General features: G+C 36.7%; 1 long non-coding RNA gene across 2 annotated transcripts in view; it reads right to left on the bottom strand.

The window, feature by feature from the left end:
- The window catches only part of LOC116234847 (uncharacterized), a 134149-nt gene that overhangs the window by 5156 nt on the left and 107265 nt on the right, over positions 1 to 21728 (bottom strand). For both annotated transcript variants that reach the window (XR_016471106.1, XR_004168213.2), the window contains exon 3: positions 545 to 635. This is a non-coding gene — a long non-coding RNA (uncharacterized LOC116234847). The remainder of the gene's footprint in view (positions 1 to 544; positions 636 to 21728) is intronic.

The raw sequence follows: 21728 nt of genomic DNA on the forward strand, positions 1-21728 counted from the left end.
CAAGGCGGGCTGCAGAATATAGAGTGAGGCTCTAGCCACAGTCCTAAGAAAAAACAGTTTTCTCCCAAACACGTTTAGGAGTCTCTTTCATTATCAGGTGACATTTTTGCATTTAAAAGGGAGTTGATTTTCATGCAGTGCTTAAAGGTCAAATAGTTAATCTACATCTGTAAGGAGAGCATTTTCCTCTGAAGAGATTTCAAGAGGACATCAAATCATTAAGAGCCATCAGACCCTACAAAAATTCAAATCTTTCAGTGTTTTTATGACAAAACCTTACATTAGTCCCAAAGAAACTAGATCTAGCTCACAAAAAAATAAAATAAAATAAAAAATAAAAAAATTCAGATATCATACAGCATAAAAAAGTAGCAACGTCTATAGTTGAGTAGAGATGTAAACGTTTTAATATGATTCAGAAGAAACGTCTTACTTAACGTGGACCTTGGCAAAATTTCATCATGTATTTTCACTATGTCTTTTCATTTCTAAGTGGAAAAAAATCCAATGGTAAGCTGTTTTAACAATAGAAAGTTGCACTCACCTCGCTATGAAGCGCTGAAATTTTGACTAGCACATTCTTCATCTGTCCTTCAGTCCTCAAATCATGTGGCACAAAACCCCTTGGTTTTTTTCTGAAGCAGAGAAAAAGAGAAAAAGCAGTCTCCAATGAAAAAAATGTAGATTTAGCTGTACAAATCTTTTTTTATTTTTTCCATTTGTTCAACATATTAAATCAATTTCTTAACTTCCTAAGACATCAGCCACTTGTCCTTTATACAGTGGCTTAAGAATTTTGTTGGGGACACTTCAAATAATAACGAAATACTGAATTCTGGAAGCTGAAGACAAGTAATCTCAAAAAGATATTTGGCTTTGACAGTTATTGTCTCGAAAGAAGGCTATTCAACCTATCATTTTAGAATGGGATTCAAAAGAATTGCTTTTACATTCCAAGATCTGACACAAACTTGTATAAGAACTTTTTTATCAGTTTCATATTTATAATAGGAACTATTACAATGTGGATAATACCTTTTCTGGCCTTTTCCACAGACCGGTCTGTGCAACTGTGTCAAGACAGGAACATTATATAGAAATATATTCATGCGTACACATAAACAAGAGAACATATTGGTATTTTATTCTCACTTCAAGGCAGCAGGCTCTTTACAGCACAAATGAAGAGAGTAGCAAAAAAGAAAAAGAAAAAAAAAAAGAAAAAAAAGGAAGAAAATAATAATGAATTTAAACTAAATGAGGGTAAGATGAGGGTAAGATGAAGACCAGAGATAAGGAAGAAATTCTTAACTCAGAGAGTGGCGTGGCACTGAGAAGCTGTGGATGCCCCATCCCTGGAAATGTTCCAGGCCAGGCTGAATGCAGCAGTGAGCAACCTAGAATAGTGGGAGGTATGGAACTGGATAGATTTTAAGGTTCCTTCCAACATAAAGCCCCAAACCATTCTGTGATTCTACAAAAAAATAAGTTTTGACCTTCACTACACATGAAATACTCTTATGTGCTTGAAAGGAAGGTAGAGCTGTGAATTACATGAGTAGTAAGTCTTCTACAAGGACAGCTGTTTGTATCTTTCTGCAAGTACAGAATAGCACTGTTTATGAAGTTCTTGCCTCAGAAGGAAATTTAAAGAATGAAATAAAGAGAGAAAGTGAGAAAAAAAAAGCCAATGAAAACTACAAGCGTACACTGTACAAGGTACACTGTACAGACAGTACTAAAAATAAGTTTTTGTTTGAAAATAATTATTCAAGCCACAGAAAAATAATTTAGCTGCCTGGTCTGTACTCCTTATTGACAAATTCACCTTGACAGTGACATTGTCATTTCTATCTCAGCTTTATATTGAAGTTATAGTACATACATTTTTAATTTTCATTCCCTTTTCAGCTAATCTAGAATAAATCTCAATAATTCCTTTGTCTTGCTTGCTTTCGGACCCAGGAATAAGAAATCCATAGTGTACAGGCTTTGATGCTTTTTGTTTTCATGATAACTGATTTTAATTACAATTTTCTTTGCCAGGTCTCTTCAATGAAATTTAAAATGCAATTATTTTCCTCTCAAATACACACAGTAATTTGAATGACTTCCATTTTGATGTAATTAAGGTAAAACTAATCATTATATAAAAAACATTTTTGAACGTCTCTTGACAAAATATTATTTATTTTGAATTCTTGCTTCATTCATCATCATAGGTGCTTTTACTGCACCTAATGATTAATTTTATCATTATTAAATGTAGAATTGCTGAAAAAATATTTGCTAAACAAACTTATCTTCCCAATTACTTTAAACAACCTGAAACTGACTTTTCTCCCCTTCTAATTAATGCCCTATGCTTCTATCACAGTCACCCTTGTCTCAAATTTTCATTTAAACAAATTTGAGTCCTTTGGAGGAGAAACAAAACTCCAGATCCAGGTCGCAGATAAAACATGGACTTGTGGAAAATTGTGTCTTCCTTGCTATGTCCTCTTCATGCATCAGCCTGTCAGCATACACACTTCAGTCTGGCTGTAGAGTAACCTCCAAAACAGGTTTATGGTCATCTGAAATCCAAGTTTACAAAGGACTGTGAAAGAGACCTAAATGATATCCCAAATTCCAGACATCCAGATAGACTTAAGATTTGGATATGACTTTGTTTGCATTGGAAAAGTGAATATATAATATAATACAGCCCAGGCCATCCAGCACGTAATACAGTTCTTTATTTCTAAAATATTTCAGAAAATTATTTGGTTTTTGGTCTTGTCAACTTATTTGTTTTCTAACCAGTCTTCCTCACAAGTACATTTTTTAAAGATTAAATTACCACAAAAACACATGCTGTCTTTTCCTGAGCTTAATGAAGAGAAGCATTCCATCTCCAGCTTTTGATCATCTTAAAACCTGCCCTTTGGAAGACTTGCAGAGCTAAAATTCATAACTAAAAGCACTGGTGGATTTAGACTAAATCAAGTTGACAGTCTTTTCCATTCCCTCAAATTTTTACTAGGCCATTCCCAGGAATTAAGGATGCAGTTCCATATGAATGCCATAAATCTTAATTTTTAGTTGTCTCAGTCCTCCCTTCTTCTCTATTCTTCTTCCTCTCACCAAGATCTACTTTTTGCTCAGCAATCTTCCTGAACTGGCTCATCACTGGATTGTGAAGGTCCCTGCTGTTTTAAGATGAGTTTAAACTGCTCTTTGCTCCCATCTGCCTGTGTCACAGGCTTCCCCTTGCTGCCTTTCAGGCACAAATAATTATCAGACCAGAAGATGAGCCACAGAGAGAAGAAGATTCAGCTGAAAGTCACATTAAAGGTAGCCCAAACCCAAGATCAGTTCTCAATCTTGTGCATAATTAGGTATAGATAATGAAATAATCTTATCTAAAAGAAAAATACTGAAACAGAAAAAAAAAAATCCATTCTATTTAACCATCACAAATTATAAAATATGAAATTGCAACAGAAGACTTGTTATATAAATATATCTCTCTCCAGGTTTAAAAAGAATGTCAAAACAAATTTCTAAATTAATGGATTCTTCAGTGAATACATAGGCTTTGTGAGCAACGTAATATAACCAATATCAAGTCATCTTTCCTTGTCAGGAAGTTAATAGTTATTAATAGCACACTGTTCAGCGAAATTGAACTGATGGTAAATAAACAGTACTAACAGGGCTAATTTACTTCTGATTACAGTATTTTTCCTGGTGAAAGTATCAAAGAAAATCCACAACGCTGAAGTCTATTTTCTATGCAAGAAGTAACGTGAGTAGAATAATATAGAATCATAGAACCAGAGAATGGTTGGGTTGGAAGGGACCTTAAAGCTCATTCGTTTCCATCCCCTTTGCTATAGGCAGGGGCACTTTAGACCAGGTTGCTCAAAGCCCCATCCAACTTGGCCATGAATATAAGTATCATGCTGATGTTTGCTTTCAAATAGACAATGAGTAGAAGTAGACTATTAGATAAAAGGACAGAAAGGGAAAATGAGAATATACCATGCTTTAAATGGTGGTTTATTCCCATAATGAAAAAGAAATGGAAACTTTTCCCTAGAGGAAACTGTGGCATTCCTGAAATTGTTAGTGCCCGAGAAATGTAAGCTCAAATGTTAAAGATGTATACTGGAGGAGGTATATTCTCCTGATTTCTAATTATCAAATAGTCATAGGGTAGTTATGTCTTATTTACTTACAGTTTTACTAAACCTACTGACACTTTTAGCTGCCTCTTTAAGGACTACTTCTGTGCTGTGCAATTAAATGAATCAATAAGACTGTCCTCTGCAGCAGTTTATTTGCAACTGGTAGCACAATTCTGTTGCATTAACAGTTCCTAGAAGTTCGGAGGCCTTCCCTAGACTACACATCCCCTATCACAGCACTCCAGCAGCACAAGAGCTGGGCTGCAGGCAGATTCCGTGTAACCCACACTGTTATGCTATCTGGCAAAGGGCATGTGTGATGGAAAGAACAGTCCCTGTGAGATCTGCCTCCCTTCTGACCTACTAAAAGACACAACAGCAACTGCAAAATCAATGTAGGTTTTCTCCTAAGGGGCACGGTGTGCCTGTGGTTACATCAGAGCAACACATCCTGGGACACAACCCTCTGCCCTCAGCTTCTCTAGGCTAGTTCCAGAATAAATATGGTGGGATCTTTCTAAGTCTAAAATAATATACAAAAAATATGGGTAACAGACTTATCTGTACCTTCACCTTTGGTTCTGATGTTTGGGGCTCAATATTACCTCTCTTTTACATTTACTTAGGGTTTGCACTGTAAAAAGTCAGAAGCAACAACAGATGCTTGTGATCTTTAATTCTAGCAATAATTTACAAAATGATTAGAGATGAGACATGAGTTGTACACTATGAAAAGAGAACGAGATCTCAATCAACAAAGAATATAGGTTGGAATTTTTCCAACAGGAATTATTGACCATTACAGAGGAAGGGAACAAACATTATGGGGACCTCATACTCAGTTTTGAAACATAACCACATAAAGTGTAGATCTTTCTATAACAATTCAGAAGGGTAAATGTGACATGGTAAAAGAAGAGGCAGCTCAATCACCCTGTACATTTTTATAGAATAAATTTATCGACTATTTGAACCTATTTACTGACCAAAGAACTAACTAAACAAAACCAAGGCGTACAGAGACTTTCCCATCTTGCCACTGGACAACAGAAATGGAAGTTCAGAAGGTCGTGCTTTCCTCAGCAGTCTACCATAGAACATAAAGCTGACTCCCAAACTCAAAAAGCAATGAGCATGCACAGCAACTGCCCAAATCTATCCTTACTGTAATTTCAAGAAAGGAAAAACAAACAAACAAACCCCAATCTTTTTCCTGGTACCAAAAAAAAAAAATAAAAAATAAAAAAATCCCTTTATTATTTTGTAGAAAACCACAGAAGCCATTCCACTGAATGAACAAAACCTAACAGCTTTAAACTGAATGATTCTCTTACCTCACCTGTCCCTAACTTACACAACACATTGCTTCAGCCCTTATAAATGCAAGTGATGCTTTCTCCTGCCAATCTGTCAAAGCTGATCTTCTGACAACAGACTCAAAACTTTCCGTATCGTTAAGACCATGATCACAACCTTAAATGTCTCATGCAAAGAACTTTAAACTCAGTTTTACAATGTTATTTCCTTCCTAAATTTGCATGCACAAACTAATACCAAACACATTTCAGCTATCACTGGCTCCAATACCTCACAGCAATAATTGTAGTATGTTCACTTAAGACATCTCTTCTGGTTTTAAAGGTCACTGGGGTTTAAGAGGCATGTTCTATACTTAAAAAGTTTCCTCACATTTTAGACCTATTACCGGATCTCATTATATTTTCCATATATGAAGTACATCTCTTAAAGTTTACATTAAATTTTAAATGGTTAGAATTTTGAAAGGTCAAATAAATAACGAGGTAACTCACTGCCACAGGAAATATATTCGCTATTTTGCCACAAGGTTTCTTAAATCAGTGACTTCTGGAAGAAAATCCTTTGCTGTACTGACTTACTGCATTAAAATCTTATCATGCCTAACCTTACAGAATATACAATACAAAATCACGTTGGGCAGAAGCATAACAAAACCTGAAGCAATGCTTTCGACTTGATAACTTTTCTCAAAATGAGAAAAACTACTTAAACATAAAAGATTACCACCAGAATGTGTACAATGCATTGTATAAAATCCATTCTTTTTGTGTGTGTTTGTCTTTTTTGTCTTGTTCATTAAATGACAATGGTGGAGAGTGAAGTCAGGATGTTTGTTAGCCTTCTGGTATATGTTTTATTGATCTGCCTCTCTTGGGGAATCAGCCTCACCCAGGTACAGCCACCTGTCTTATACAGTGACACAGTTGCTTTTGTTCCATAGCTCGCATAGTGTTGCATCAGCTTGCGGCTATGCAATCTAAAACTCAGAATCTTGTGCTAAGCTGCATGCCTTAAGTATCTCAAAATTGAGATGCTGTGAAAAGGTGAAGGAAAGCATTGACACTGATGTCTAATAATTTAAAGTAGGCTTGGAGAAGCCTTAGGAAAAAAAAAGCATTCATGATACCAGGGCTGCTCTGAAAGCAATCTCTCCTATTTCATGATGTTGGTCCAGAATGTCTGAGGCAGATGGTGGTGGCATGGGAAGAGGTTGAACTTTTCCACCAAAATTCCATTATATTTGGTTACTGTGGCTATGTGACAGATAGCAGCAGGACAGTTTCTCAGAATGGAGTCTTATGTGGAAGCGTGGAGGGAGCAAATGGGTGGGACTGAATTCCCCCGTGCAGAAAAAAATGACACCCATTCACATTCATCCATCTTTTTTCTGAATATTTATGGAGAACAAAGAGTGGATGTGAGCACAGTGAGGTGGTGGGTGGTGCATTTCTGCAGCACTGACAGTAACCTGAAAGACAAACCAGGGTTTGGATTGTCATGCACAGCTGTCACACCACAAAATGAAGAGCGTCTCAATCAGCTCACCTGTGCAAATTGGCAAATAGCGGTCACTACATTGAAAAATAGTGCTTTATAACTGAGAATTTTCTCTATCAGATGATGTTATTGTGCTCTTTGTACCTATTATATTTTCTGGGGAAATAAATAGGAGGCATTACTTTTGAAGCAATTGATGTATGTAAGGGTAAATAGATGTCATCTACAGCAGGGACTTGAAATGTCACTCTCTAACTCCCCATCATAGAGCTGTTCCTACACTCGTTATTCTTGCTGGAGACTTTCTCAAACTCCCCCATAGCCTGCTCTGCTATACTGGAGGAGTAAAATGATGTTAGATTTTAATAATTCTTTCTTAAATACTTGATTTTTCTCTGTTGTTCAATGCAAGCCACATTTGAAATAAAAATGATCACCAATCCCATCTGAATTCTCTAATCACCAAGCTAAATATTCTTAGGACACCTTTATCTTTTGATCTTTTGAGTCCAGCAACTACCTGGACTCTTTAATAAAATGTTTGACTCCACAGATGGTTTTACAGCACAGGAAGCTAAGTGCCTGTTTGACCAGTTAGGTGAAGCTCATGCTCTCTTTAGCCTGTCCCATCAATCATCTCCAGAAACAACTTCCTGCACAACTGCAATACTATCTCAGAGTAACTCATCGATGAGACACTGAGGATTACATTAGGTTGCATGAAATGTAAGTTAGCATTTCAGTATTAAATCACTTCTAAGAACATACTGCTTGGAATATTAAAAATATATATCCAAGATTAACGTCACAAGGCATTGTTATGAAGCACCATAATCAAAATGTGGTGCTCTACTGAAATCAGAGAGTGATTTGTGCTGGAATTGTCAAACAGAGTTGACTCCAGAGAGAAACCTTTTCCAAGTCTGTGGTTGTTTGAAATGAAAGGCAGAAGTCCCACAGTTTTTCTACTCCAAGCGCATTTAGATACCCCAAATTTTGCAATCTCATAAGGCAAATATACTTCATCATTTACTATCTATAACTTTCACATTTCTTATACTTCCAGTATAGCTATATAAACAGTTGAACTTTCATAAAACTTTTTACTTGCTAAGGCTGTTAGCTTTACAGCAGGATAACATAAATTTAATTCAGCTTTCTGTTTTATTTTCATTTTCTATAATAATTCTCTGCAGGAAAATTCTTTTATGCTTTGTTTCTTAGCTATAATTGTATAGAAGAGCCTTGAGGCAAATTAGAAACATAATAATCAATAACAGAGTTTTATTAAGAGATTGAATTTAGATAGACATGCAAACTGAACAATAATGTACCAATTTATCCTGCTACTTGGCTTTCTACATAAGATTTATTCAGAAAGATGCTGAATGAGGCAAAAAATGCTCATATTGGTGAACATCAGATTTTCTACTTTGGCACTATTTGTAACTGTTATCTTTTTTTATTCTATTCCTTTAAATTTTGCCTTAGTTATGGCATATGAGAAGTGACACTTAACCAATTAATCAGATTTTCTATAATCACAAGACTGGCTACCCAGAAATCTTGTCATATGGCAATTTCTAAGATCAATCCTTATGTGAATGGAGCCACTTAATAAATTCCTTGTGGATGTTGCAGAAGAAAGAGCAGATCAGATCCAGTGACAAAAATGCATTTGCCTTTTACTATATGATGAAATTTAGGGAACTTTTAGGAGATGGACATAACCAAATTATTGAATGGACTAAGCAGAAATAATGAAACATATTTGGCATTATCATAAGAACAATAAATATCGGCATCCTTAAATATTTCGTTCCAAATACCTCGACAAAGAGCAGCACAACTGAAGGCTCAAGCTCAGTGGTGATGAGAAATTTAATACACTGCAGCCTGGATGCATAAAGGCGGCCTCATCTTGGCTACAGGAAGCTAAAAACTCCCATACTTCTACAGAGCAGAAAGCTTGCACTTGAAGGGACTAGTTAAGGCTCAGTCTTAAGCCAGTACCACCACCTTCAGCCTCTAGTGTAACATGAAGGGTCACCAAAAGAGGTGCCAGATCCCAGGTGAGATCAGATGGGCTGGGCTGATGTGAGAATAACAGAAAGCAAAGGAAATGCAAATAAAGGCACATCCCACATCACCCGCAGGGTATAATGCTAGGGCACCCTGGCCTTCAGAAGTCTTGCTGGTAGCTTTTCATACCTCCACCTCTCCAGAACCTGCTCTGCCACTGCCAAAAATCTTTGCTTTGCCTATGAGCCATTCTGCTTTGTTCTGGCTGCCCTTTCTGCACTGAAACAGCACCACAGTCATCGCACAACAGCAAAGAGTTGAGCCTTCAATCAGGCTATCTCTCACTGCCATAACACATTTAATCACAAGAAAGTTAAAAGAAAATATGCAAAGAGGTATTGCCTTTTCTCCTCTTTCAAGTCTGAAATAAACATGAACTAACTGTCTCACACTATGCCAGACTTGTCTAAATAGATCTGTATCTTTGGAAGAAAAAAGCTGATGCAGAATAGGAAAGACATAAATGGAATTAGATAAATAATGCTCCAGAGAATGTTGATTTTATTTTATAACCCAAGTGATCAAATATATCAAAGAAATTTAATCAAAAGAAAGGTGTGGTTTGAACTAACATTTCTTTGACCTTTAAGAGTCTGTGATTAACAGAAACTTCATTAAAAACTGCAATCAATACTTGAATGCTTAAAGCAGTTTCTAGGTGATCACATTTTAAACTAATGTAATACAAACCCATAATGAATGTTTGCTACACAGATTTCTCTTCATGCGTGCTCAAGCCATACCCAACTTTCTCTTCATTCTGAGAGTCTCTAGGTCAGTCCTTCCATATTCTCACAGTGCCAGACACAATAGTTGCCACAAAAACAGATAAATTTCAAGAAAGATCATGTAGCTTTTTTCTTAGTAAGCTCTTAGAGTAATGTTTTATTCCACAATTGTTCCAAGTTACTTTACCCATTGAACACTGCATCAAGCAAATACGTCCATCCAAGTGCATCTACTGACAAAGTTCTAAATCCCTTCTTTTAACTGAGAAAAACCATTCAAACTTGATCTCAACATAGAGCCAGCATTAGAGTCATTGGATTGAGAGGTAGAATCTGAAGTTATCTTGTTCGATATATACTGAAGTTAAACACTCAACTGAATTTTCAGAAGACATTCTATTAAGTATGGAATACTACCATTAGGTAACCACAAGAAGATCCTAATTTTTTGTGCACTCTTGAATATCAGAATTATTTGATGACTTTTTCTGTTTCCTTTATATGCTGATCATCAATGTTGTTTCATTTCCATCTTTAGCATTCCATCACTAAGACATATGGTATACAACTGGCTGTATTTAATGCATTTTGTCCAATTCTTCACTTCCATCTAAAAAATTCAAAGCCAGAGTTCTGACAAATGACTCACACAATCAGCTAAATTAGGCTACTCCAGTTGGTTTAACTGGCAACTTTCAAGCATGCAAAACAAAACAGCAAGGTTTTAATGGTTTAAAACCTCCAAAGTGAATCATAATACAAAATGTATTGCTCATCAGCTGGCATAGAAACCAAGGAATGCCATATGCTTTCAGTTTCATTTGTGTTGTTTATCTTTAGTACTAAATCCTAATGCAATACACTTTCTATTACTTTTCCATGTCAGGCTTTTTTAACGCGTAAGGGGGTCAGGAAAACAAGACAATATTGGTTTCAACAGTCGAGCCAATATAAGCTCTACTAATTCCAGGGCAGCTGAGAGCTATGAAGTATTAAATTAGCTTTTTTTTTTTTTTTTTTTTTTTCCATTGCATGAATTAGAAAGCCCATAGTTAACAATACAGTCAAAATACCTGTTTGGATGGCTACCTATATGCTTGAGGTTTACTTTCAGACTGATTTGAAAACAAAACATCAATAATTCAAAAACAAAAATGATCAACTCAAGATTTAAAAATGGAATAGTTAAGACCTACATGTGTAAATTAAAAAAAAAAGTTAACTAGCTGGTGGAGAAGGGAATTTCCCCATTAAGCAGCACTGCATTAATAGATTCAGATCTACATTTTCACTCACAGGACAGAAGGAATTATAGTGCCCTGGTGACAGTGACTCTCCATCTTGCAAAGCAAGAAGTCAATACTTATGAAAACTCAGATTCCATCTAACATAACTCAGAAGTTCCCATATCCCTACCAGAATGCTGGTGTTTGCTTTCACTTTGTTCTATTCTGCTATAGACAAATATCAGCGTTGTGGAATAATCTTTGAGATGAAGTCAAAAAAGATGAAGAAGCAAATATAGTCAGATAAATTTTGGAGGATTCCATTGCCTTTCTGTCACTGAGTTATTCCTCTCTATAACCTAGTGGAAGTTTCTTCTTAATGACAAGCTGTTTTCATAAGTATGTAATGGTCTTGTAAATGGTGCTAATAACCATCAAATGACTTTAGAAGTTTCCTGTATTATCATAATCATCCTATCAACTTATAACTATGTTTTGAATAACCACTGATCAGGGCATCCAAAAACCAGAAGAGCTTCAAGATCAGCTATTCCTTTAAAACCTTTCTTTTCCTCTCAACTTCTGGAATCTTCAGAGATGACTCATTTTGCATGCATTTCTGCTATTCACCTAATGGAAGGCATTTTATTGCTTCCTTGCTCCCCTTACTATTTATGTAATACTTTCGCTGATTCTAATGCAAACACTTTTGGTCTTCTGTCTTCTCCTGGACCTGAACTACACCCACTATGAACAAGTAACATGCTGCAAAATGACACGATAAGAGCTCAGAGAAGGCAGTTTGCCAGCTGGCTGCTGTCCTAGAAACTGGGAGAACGACAGAAGGCAGCACATCGAATTGCTAACAAGAAATATGGCTGAAGACAGAAAATGTAGCTTAATAGAGATGCTGTAGAAATTAAAGCAGGAGAAAGAATGAATTGGATGAATTTGATTATCGCTGGGGAAACAATCACCTAAAACTGCACTCAAACACCAGACCATCAAACTCCAGAAATTCAGTTTGACTCAGTAAAAGAACAATTGCTTGGTAAGGAAATTAGAAGAGATGGTTGACCACAGGCAGTTCTGTCTACTTGGATGACAGAAAGCTGGAAGATACACAGCTGAACATGGAGAAAGAAGAGTTAAAAAGCAAAGCGGATTTTGCTGAAGAGAAGCACATTAATTACCTTCCAGAGAGAATTAAGTCCCTGCAGTCTTAAAACACTTTGAACACAGTTTCACTGGGAGAAGGTCAGAGAAGCAACTGCTTTGTTCTCGTTTAAGAAAAAACAAAACAACCCAAAACAAAAAAACAGGAGAAACCCCAGGGAACCATATATTCACTAAATTGTCTGTTTTATTTTAGAAAAAGCAATTAGAAATAAAAATTGAAGTGCAATTAAAATACAAAGCCCAGCACTCCTTCATGTATCTGGGAAGTATTCATCAATTCAATAACTATATTTGCCAAGCATTGATTAATATTTAGTAAATAAAAAGCAGACCATGAGGTAAAATACTTTTTGGGAAGGGGGAACATCTGCAGACAAAGGTGTCTTTAAAAAGAATTTGCTAGAGGTGCCCCAAAGAGTTGGAGCCTCATGGAAAAATATCTTGCCTTTGATTATTTTAAATAAAACAGTCTTAATATTCTTGAAGCTCATGACACAGCATTCTCTGCAAGTTTTACAATGTTCTCCAGTGCCAGCTTTAAGGCCATTACCTAAGAACAATTTCACTACATATAAATGTGCTAAGGCATAGATTAAAGTTTAATTAATCAGATTAATATTTTTCAGTGCAGCCTTTGAATGGACAGTCTACATAAATATTTTTTCCTACATTTATATAATTTTAAAACTAAATTTCAAATAGTGAAACAGGAATGTAATACTAAGAAGAAACATTATTCTTGATCTTAATTTGACGATATTCGAACTAAGGCAGCTTAGGAGTCTTGGAAGGTTTTGAGTTGCTTAAAATATTCCAATATCTAAGTCTGAGCTGACGTTAACTTCTCGGGGAAAATTTTAATTATTTGTACAATGCCTTCACAGCTGTAGAAAATATCAAGATCTCTGGCAATTTTTTCAACTATCATCTCTTAAAATTGACACTTGTGATCTGAGTTTATTTAAACTCAACTTCTGTCCAAGTGAACAGAATCACAGAACATTTGAGGTCTTCAGGGATTGGTTCCTGATGACAGAATCTGATCTCTGTCTCGTGACCAGCAAGAAAACCTGAGGGAATGGCATGGAACTGCAATAAGGGAGGTTCGAGTTGAATATCAGGAAAAAAATCTTCACCAAGAGGGTGAACAGCCTTCCCAGGGAAGTGGTCATGGCGCTGATCTTGCCAGAGTTCAAGGAGTATCTGGACAACACTCTCAGACATATGATCTGACTTTTGAGTGGTCAGGCATGGAGCCAAGAGTTGGACTCAATGATCCTTGTGGGTTTCTTCCAGCTTGAGATATTCCATGACTCTACGACATCACCTAGTCCACCTAATTGGCTAAAGTATGTTGCTCAGGACCGTGTCCACTCAGATGGTTATGTAATATCCTCTCTGGATAATTTCTGCTAGTGCCCAACCACCATCACAGCAAAAAAAGGTTTATCTTATTTAAATGGAATTTCTTGTATTCCACTGTCCTGTCATGAAGCATCACTAAGAGAGCCCATACTTTACTATCTTTCATCAAGGATTTAAAGGTATTCAGTATTTATTACTATACTTCCTCAGGTTGCTGGACCTGTCCAGTAAAATCAAGTCTTATTTGAACTGGGGAGCACAGAACTGGACAGAATGAGCTGAAGGATGATTTATTGAACTATTTTCACAAAATTTCAATTTAAGATCCCTCCCTTCTACTCTCATCTAATGCCGTTAAAATAAGATCTTTTATCTCAACTACTTTTGACTGCTTAGCTGAGCTTAAACATTTTGTTTCCTTTTGTTTTTAGATGGTGCATTTAGATATCCATTTCTTATATAAGACTCCTTGTTTAAGATTCGGGTGGGATGGAATTGTTCCTGTTTTCCTTTATCTTAGTAAATAGTTTATCTCCCCACCCCCTCTAAAAATAATAATTAAAAAAAAAAAAGACAGAGAAAAACAGGTTTTAGAGGAAAATAATCAATTACTATATATATATAAAATATATGTGAATGTACGTAACAAGTGATGCACAAGTAATTGCTTAACATCCCCTTAATTAATGCCTAGCTAGCCCCCCGCGCAGCAGAAGAGAGTGAGATGAACTCTCCCTTCAAAACTTTTCCTGCATATGGCCAGTTTACATCAGCTCTCTTAATTCTGTTCCCTCCCAGTTCCTTGGGCCCTTTGTTAAGAGGGCTCTGGCCCTTTACAACACTGCTTAGCAGCAACTATAAACATTGGTGTGTTATCAAGATTGTTCTCCTAGAACCAAAACATAGCATCATACCAGACACTCTGAAGAAAACAATTTCAGCCCAGTTGAAACAAAGACACCTCCTTTTCTAAATATATATATCTTTGAGAGTTGAGTTTCTATCATGCATGAATTCTGCTTTGATGACTGGCTTCAAGGACTGCATTCCTGAAGTAGATTTTCAGCCCTGGCTGAGCACAGACATTACCTCTATTGTTTCTGGCAAAGAGCGTGAGCATTAGCAGGTGCTTCATTTGCCTGGTCTTGTAAAAGCCAAGAGGGATCAGCAGTGGAATCTCTAGAAGTTTAAAGCTTCCTAGAACTACTAGTTTTTTAGTAATCTGAAGCTCCAGGAGTAACCCCAAAGTTTCAATCCTGCCACCATTCTGAAGAAGAAAAGAGACTGGATAAAGAACTCACATGCTTCCAAGACCATTCTCCGATACGTAAATTTTTACCCACTGCCACGTTTATGTAACAGAGCATTCAGAAGCCATCTGTTCTCCAGCCCACTCCTTGTATTTTGGTACCGTGGACCCACTGGCACAGCCATCACCAGCTCCTACCTGAACACCACCACTTGCACATGCTGCATAGAGCTCTGCAGCCAGCTGCTGCTCTGGCACTCTGAAATGCAATTAGCTTGTAAGAGTAGAAACTGATGCAGTTTTAGAATTCTCTAGGGAAGTGAAAGAAAAAGGATTGACATTAACTACATTATATAATTCAAGTTTTTATTATATATAATTGTGTACCTGAGTGACCTGGATATCACTGTGAGCAAATTCTCAAGAGCAAGCAAAAGCAAGCTTGGGAAATTCTTTCTATTACCAAAATGTTGTGGACTATTGTTACTCTTGTGAAAGTCCATCCTTCACACTTGTCTTGATTTCTCTCACAAAACATCTACACATCTCCACCCAAATGATATCAGAGCAAATCTTCACGACTATTGCCATCATTTTATGATATTGCTGATTTGGCACTATAGCTCAGGCTATCCCAGTCACAACTGTTCATGGATATGATCAGTTACGGAAGAAATACAGACCATACTTAGAACTTTTAGAAAGATTTTCTTCCCAGATCAAGCCTCTGAAAACACTTGGAAAACCTTTTGTTTTTTGGATGTTGGTGTTGTTTTTTTTGAATGCTACTCATCTGTTCCCACATAAGACCGTAACACTTATTAATCCGGTGCTTTCAAACAAGGAATGGATAATTCAGGAAAAATACCATCATCTTGCACCGCTAGATCTAAAGAACTGGAGGCAAAAAATACTTCATCTCAGGAAGAGACAGTAAGTTTTTGTTTATGCACTCTCATGGAATCATAGAATTGCTCAGTTTGGAAAAGACCTTAAAGACCATCAAGTCCAACCACAACCTGACCATGCCACCCTAACTCTAACAACCCTCTGCTAAATCATGTCCCTGAGCACCACATCTAAATGGTTGTTAAACACATTCACTCAACCACCACCCTGGGGAGCCTGTTCCAGCTCTTAACCACCCTTTCTGTAAAGTTTTTCCTGATATCCAACGAAAACCTCCCCTGGCACAACTTGAGGCCATTTCCCCTCGTCCTGTCACCTGTCATCAGTGAGAAGAGACCAACCCCACTCTTGCTGTAAGCACCTTTCAGGTAGAGGAAGAGAGCAATAAGGTCTCCTCTCAGCCTCCTCTTCCCCAGACTGAACAGCCCCAGTTCCTTCAGTCTCTCCTCATAGGACACATCCTCCAAGCCCTTCACCAGCCTTGTTGCCCTTCTTTGGACCTGCTCCAGCACCTCCGTGTCCTTTCTGTACTGAGGTGCCCAAAATTGAACACAGCACTCGAGGTGAGGCCTCACCAGTGCCGAGCACAGGGGCAGGATGACTTCCCTGGTCCTGCTCACCACAGCACTGCTGATCCAAGCCAGGATGCCATTGGCCTTCTTGGCCACCTGGGCACAGTGCTGGCTCATATTCAGCCGACTGCCCATCAGCACACCAAGGTCCCTTTCCATCAGGCAGCTTTCCAGCCACTCCTCCCCAAGGCTGTAGGGTTGCCTGGCATTGTTTGTTGTAACCAAAATGCAGAACCCAACACTTGGCCCTATTGAAACTTGTACAGTTTACCTTGGCCCATCGATCCAGTCTATCCAGGTCCCTATGTAGTGCCTTTCTCCACTCTGGCAGATCAACAGTCCCTCCTTCTTCTCATCATCCTTTTTTTTTTTTTTTAATATCTGCAGCAGTCCCTGAATTTCTCATGATAAATTAATATAAACTTATTAACTCATTTGATAAAAGATTTATTCTTCAATCACAGCAGAACTGGGAATTTCTAGCATCCCTTGATGTATCTAACACATACCCCAGGATCTTTGGGCAGTTTACATGCAAGCCACCAAAAGAATGTCCTCTGACTATCTTTTTGTCCATGTCAGATCTCATCACTCAGTGAGAAGCATCCTCTGAAGCTAGATGCCCATAAACCATGACACCACTTCAGTGCATCTTTGGACTCCATGATTCACACTCCATAATCCCATAAGTCTCAGCACCAAACCTGCTTTCTAAGAATAAGCCAAAGCATATGAAAGCGGTCCTTTTTTTCCACTCAGGTCACTAGCTGATCCTGTTCAACATCTTCCCAAGGACAGAAACTATGAAATGCTTTAGCAGGTTTTCCAGTTTCCAATGGAAAATTACAATGCATGGATATCAGCTGTCACCCCATTATGTCCTATCCATCTCTCTCTGTCCCTTTTTATGAACTTCAATTTTCTTTGCCAGAAAGTGAAAATAAAAACATTGCTATGCTACCATATGAGACTGCATCTTGAATGCTACATACAACAATGTTCCACCCTACCTCAGCAAAATAAAAATAATATTAATAAAGAACAGAGAAATCATCAAGAATGTTGATGAAAAATGTGGTACTGCTTCCAAATGAGGAGCAATTAAACAGACTAGAATTCCTCAGCTTAGAAAAGAGATGCTCGTGACGTGTTATCTACAAGCACATTCACAATCCAGTTTTATTTCCAGGCCATCAAAGGAGTTCAATTGACAAGGGCCAGAAGTCCTAATAAAGAACAAAGCTAATCAACAATTCTAAAATTGCACTTTGATAGGAGTCCTTTTTTTTTTTCTTACATCATTTTACATGCCATGTTAATTTCAAAATTTAATCAAAATTAAATGCAGTATCATCTGCCGCTTTGCAGCCAACTCCATCAACTATCACGCTCACTGTTAAAAACTGGCATCCAGAAAGAAAAAAAAAAAATAAGCTAATCTTAGAAGAGAGATTCTCAGCTTGACTATGCTCAGTTACACTCATATTCATCTACTTGTTTCTTTGCTATTCAACCCAAGTACTGATACTGTGGCAATACCAGTACTCCTACAAACACTTCAGTCAGCTGATGCATTAGCCACCATTCAGCGTTCAAAAAGAACTCTTAAACCATTTGATAGAAAATGCAAGTCCTGATTACTTTAACAAAGGTTATGTTACACCTTGACAAACTGCTGCAATGAACAATATTTAATCAAGTGTATTTTGTGCATACATGCTAAATGCAGAGAACGTATATTTTCCTCCGGTACAAATTATGTGCATTCCAGAATTTTCATAATCAGCTGGTACCTTTGTTAATATTCCTTTATTTTCAGGACCCTCCTACCAATGATACTACTTACAATCCTTATATTTTAGTTCCTTTTGCTTTATCAATTTCTCTCTGTAGTTCCTTCTAAATAACATGCCTTTATTGCAATCAGCTTCCCACTCTTCCCATTTGTTATAATATTTTTGCCTTTCTTACAAATGCTGTAGTTCTCTCTCTACAGCAAGTTTTATAGTATAGCATATAAAATCTTCAACAATTAAATCTAACATATTCAACAAGATATTTCCTTGAGGGACTTGAGTGTCACAGAGAAGCTCTGAAAACACTTTAATTAAAATGGAAGACCTGGCGCTTTACATTTAAAAATCTCACAGAAATAAGAACATAATATTTCATGAACTCTTATTTATGTAAATGGTTATTTTGTCATATAACCAACTAATTTAATAATATTTTTAGTTCATTAGAGGTTTTATAGATTTTCTTTGTTTTCTTAAGTCTGTCTATTCTCACTGATTCATCTTTCTAATGAATCAGTAAGAAAAGCAACTTTTGTCTTTGCTCAGTTTACAAACAGTAAACTAAATACAGAGTTAATTACTCACTGAATATTAAGGAAACTTCTAACCTATCTGCTGCTTTCTAACTATAATATAAAGTGAATACAACCCTTAGATTATTTTATTTCACATTTCTGTGAACGTGCATTACTTTGCACACAAAATTGTGTGCAAAATTTTACAAAAATGTAAAAGTACTTGCTGAGAAATATTAGCAAACTTGAAAATAAAAACATATAATGAATACACAAGTAGTGTGACTTAGCAAGAACAGCATGAGATCTGGACAATGGATCTGTCATCTCACAGCATCATTTATGATCTTTTTCCAAGCCCATTTTGAAAGTATGCAGCCAAGTGCAAAGGTCTGAAATAATTTTATTAGGCATTTACTTAGCTTAATAGAGATTGTTTTAATTGCTCTGAGATAAAACTAAGTTTTAACTCTCTGTATACATGACCTCCTACCTTGGATGAATTAGAAAGGGGGCTTATACAAAAACTAAATAAAGCAGTGAATGTAAATCATCATTATTACTTTCAGATGGAAAGCATTTTCAGTCCAAACACCTTGAAATTGTTGTAGGAAACTAAACATTGACTAAATACTGTATTACCAGTTTACAAATACAGCTGCTGACTCAGATAAAGCAGGTGGAAATAAACAAACCCATCTGCCATCACATGCTTTATGACTGCAGGTAAAATTTGCTCGTATTTGAGTCTGGGAATTGTTACAATCAATAGAAATATTTTTAAAGATTTTTTTCTCTAAGAAAATATTTAATTTACAATATGTAGCCTTTTGTGAAGCCAAAAGAAAGGTCGAGTGAAGAAGAGATCTATCTGACGGGGGTAGATCATGGATGGACTACATCTAATCAGGCAGTGAGGTCCTCATAAATCATCTAACCACAACCTTTCCCAGGGGCTAACTGAACAAGACAAGGCCCTGCCAGGACTGGTGTGGTCATGGCTTCATTCCCTCCTGAAAATTTCATTCTTGTCATAGACACCTGAGGTTAAATGACTCCTTTCAGATTCAGAATCATCACAAACGAACACAGACCCTTCCTCACCTTGAAAGGATTAGCTACAGACACTAACTTTTTTGTCTAATTTTTCAAACAAAGTATATTTTCCTTTTCTCTGTTTCAGTACCTTTGAGTACGTAGTGCCTGAAGACTTACAACAAGCTGCTAATGTTGTATGAAATTAGAAATTCCTATTCAATGCATAGAGATTATTTTGTGCATTCACTATGGTAATATTTGTTCCAAAGCTCTACTCAAAGATAATAAAAAAAATAAAATAATATTAATAAAAAAACCCATATGAAGTTTCTCAATGTCACTGATAAAGGAATCACAAATACTGGGGAAAGAGTTCATAAAATCAAGACAAATAATCTGAAAACTAGTCTACCATCCATTTGTATATTTCTCATTTCCAATCTACTGACCAGAAAACACAACAGCCTCAAAACAACATTAACTGAAAAGTAATAACATTAAAAAGAAACAATAGTGGAAAGTCACGCTGCACTGTTGCCCCATGCACTGCTGCAGGCATCTACTGATGAAGGCACAGTGAAACAGCAGAATTGATTCAGTAACATGATGCAGATGGGCGACTCCTGCCTCTGCTCCAGGAGCAATGTGTGCCTGGCTGTGTGAGTTGTAACACGGAGAAGCAAAGATTTTTAGGACACCTTATGCTTTGATTATTAGCTGATAAAGGTAAAAAAATAAAAATAAAAACATAATAACAAAGCATAACAAAAGAAAACAAAAGACAGAGAACTTGATGAAGTATTATTCCTTACTTCTAGAAGCATCATTCAACATATCTGCATGACATTTCTTCAAGCCCAAAGTGTTAATCCATCCGAAAAATGAATTGGGTACAATCAGACAGATTTTACAGTGGATATGCTTTCAGTAAATCTCAAATGGCTTAAAATTTCTTCAGTAATTAATTATCTAAATCATAACAGAATTTTTCATTATACTATGTAAGTCCTTTACAGAATTATTATAGAAATGTAAGTTACAAAAATGCACATAACCACTGTGGAAAAATGTCTCAGTGTTCTGGTGCCTTTCCAACATGTAAGTAATTTCATAAGAAAGCTTTACAACTTTAAGTATTTAATTTAACTCTATTTAATATTTTCTGGGATCCAACTAGCTATTTCTTTCTTCATGTCAGAATTGCTTTTTTCTTGAAATCCCGCAATCTCAACTGAGTTGAGAAAAATTCACCTCTATCTTCTTTCTTTGATTACCTTACAGCTTCACCTTTTCTACCCCATCCTTTAGACGTGGGTACTACAGAAACCACAAGATGTGAATGCAGCAGCTGAAGAAGCACTATTAGCCCACTCTCTACTAAAGGAACTGTACACAGTGTAGGCCACAGAACTTCAGGCACACCGCAGAGCAGAACAAAACATTAATGATGTCTGCTGGAAGCCATTTTTATCAAAACTTGTCAATTCGAAAATTCAAAGAATAGCAAGTTATACAATTAAATTCTAGGTATATCAAGCCATTTCCAAAATAATTGAAGTTACCAGCAAAGAGTTAATAATCAATCTTGAATTTTCCATGGTTTTGCTCATTATTCTTATGCCACATTCTTGTTTTGTATTCACAAGCCAGAACTCAGGAGCCTGAGCTTCCCAAGCAGCATTCAGAGAGCCTGTTACCTCTCATCCTACTTAAAAGCCTCAGCTGTTGACTGTCAGGCAGACCTATTGAGCTCTTCCCACTGTCTTGCTAACTCTTTAGTCTCTGCCAATATCAGTATCCAGCTTCCTCCTGGTTTCCTCTCCAGTGACCCTTTGTACAGTATCTTATGTACTTCCATGAAAGCCAACTCATCAGCAAAGCTTACTAAAAGGAAATACTGACATCAGTCAAAAAATGTCTAAACTTTTCGTATTTCTTATGGCTTTTTAAGGGATGTTTCCATTTAGCTGACATTTGGTTGATACACAAAGGAAGCTGAGTATATCATTAAACATGAAGACAGGAAAATAACATACAAATAGAAGGTAAGGAGTTGTTATTGCGTTCTCAAAAAAAGTAA

This window comes from Phasianus colchicus, chromosome 14, assembly GCF_987193195.1.
Source record: "Phasianus colchicus chromosome 14, bPhaCol1.hap1.1, whole genome shotgun sequence".
Lineage (NCBI taxonomy): Eukaryota > Metazoa > Chordata > Aves > Galliformes > Phasianidae > Phasianus > Phasianus colchicus.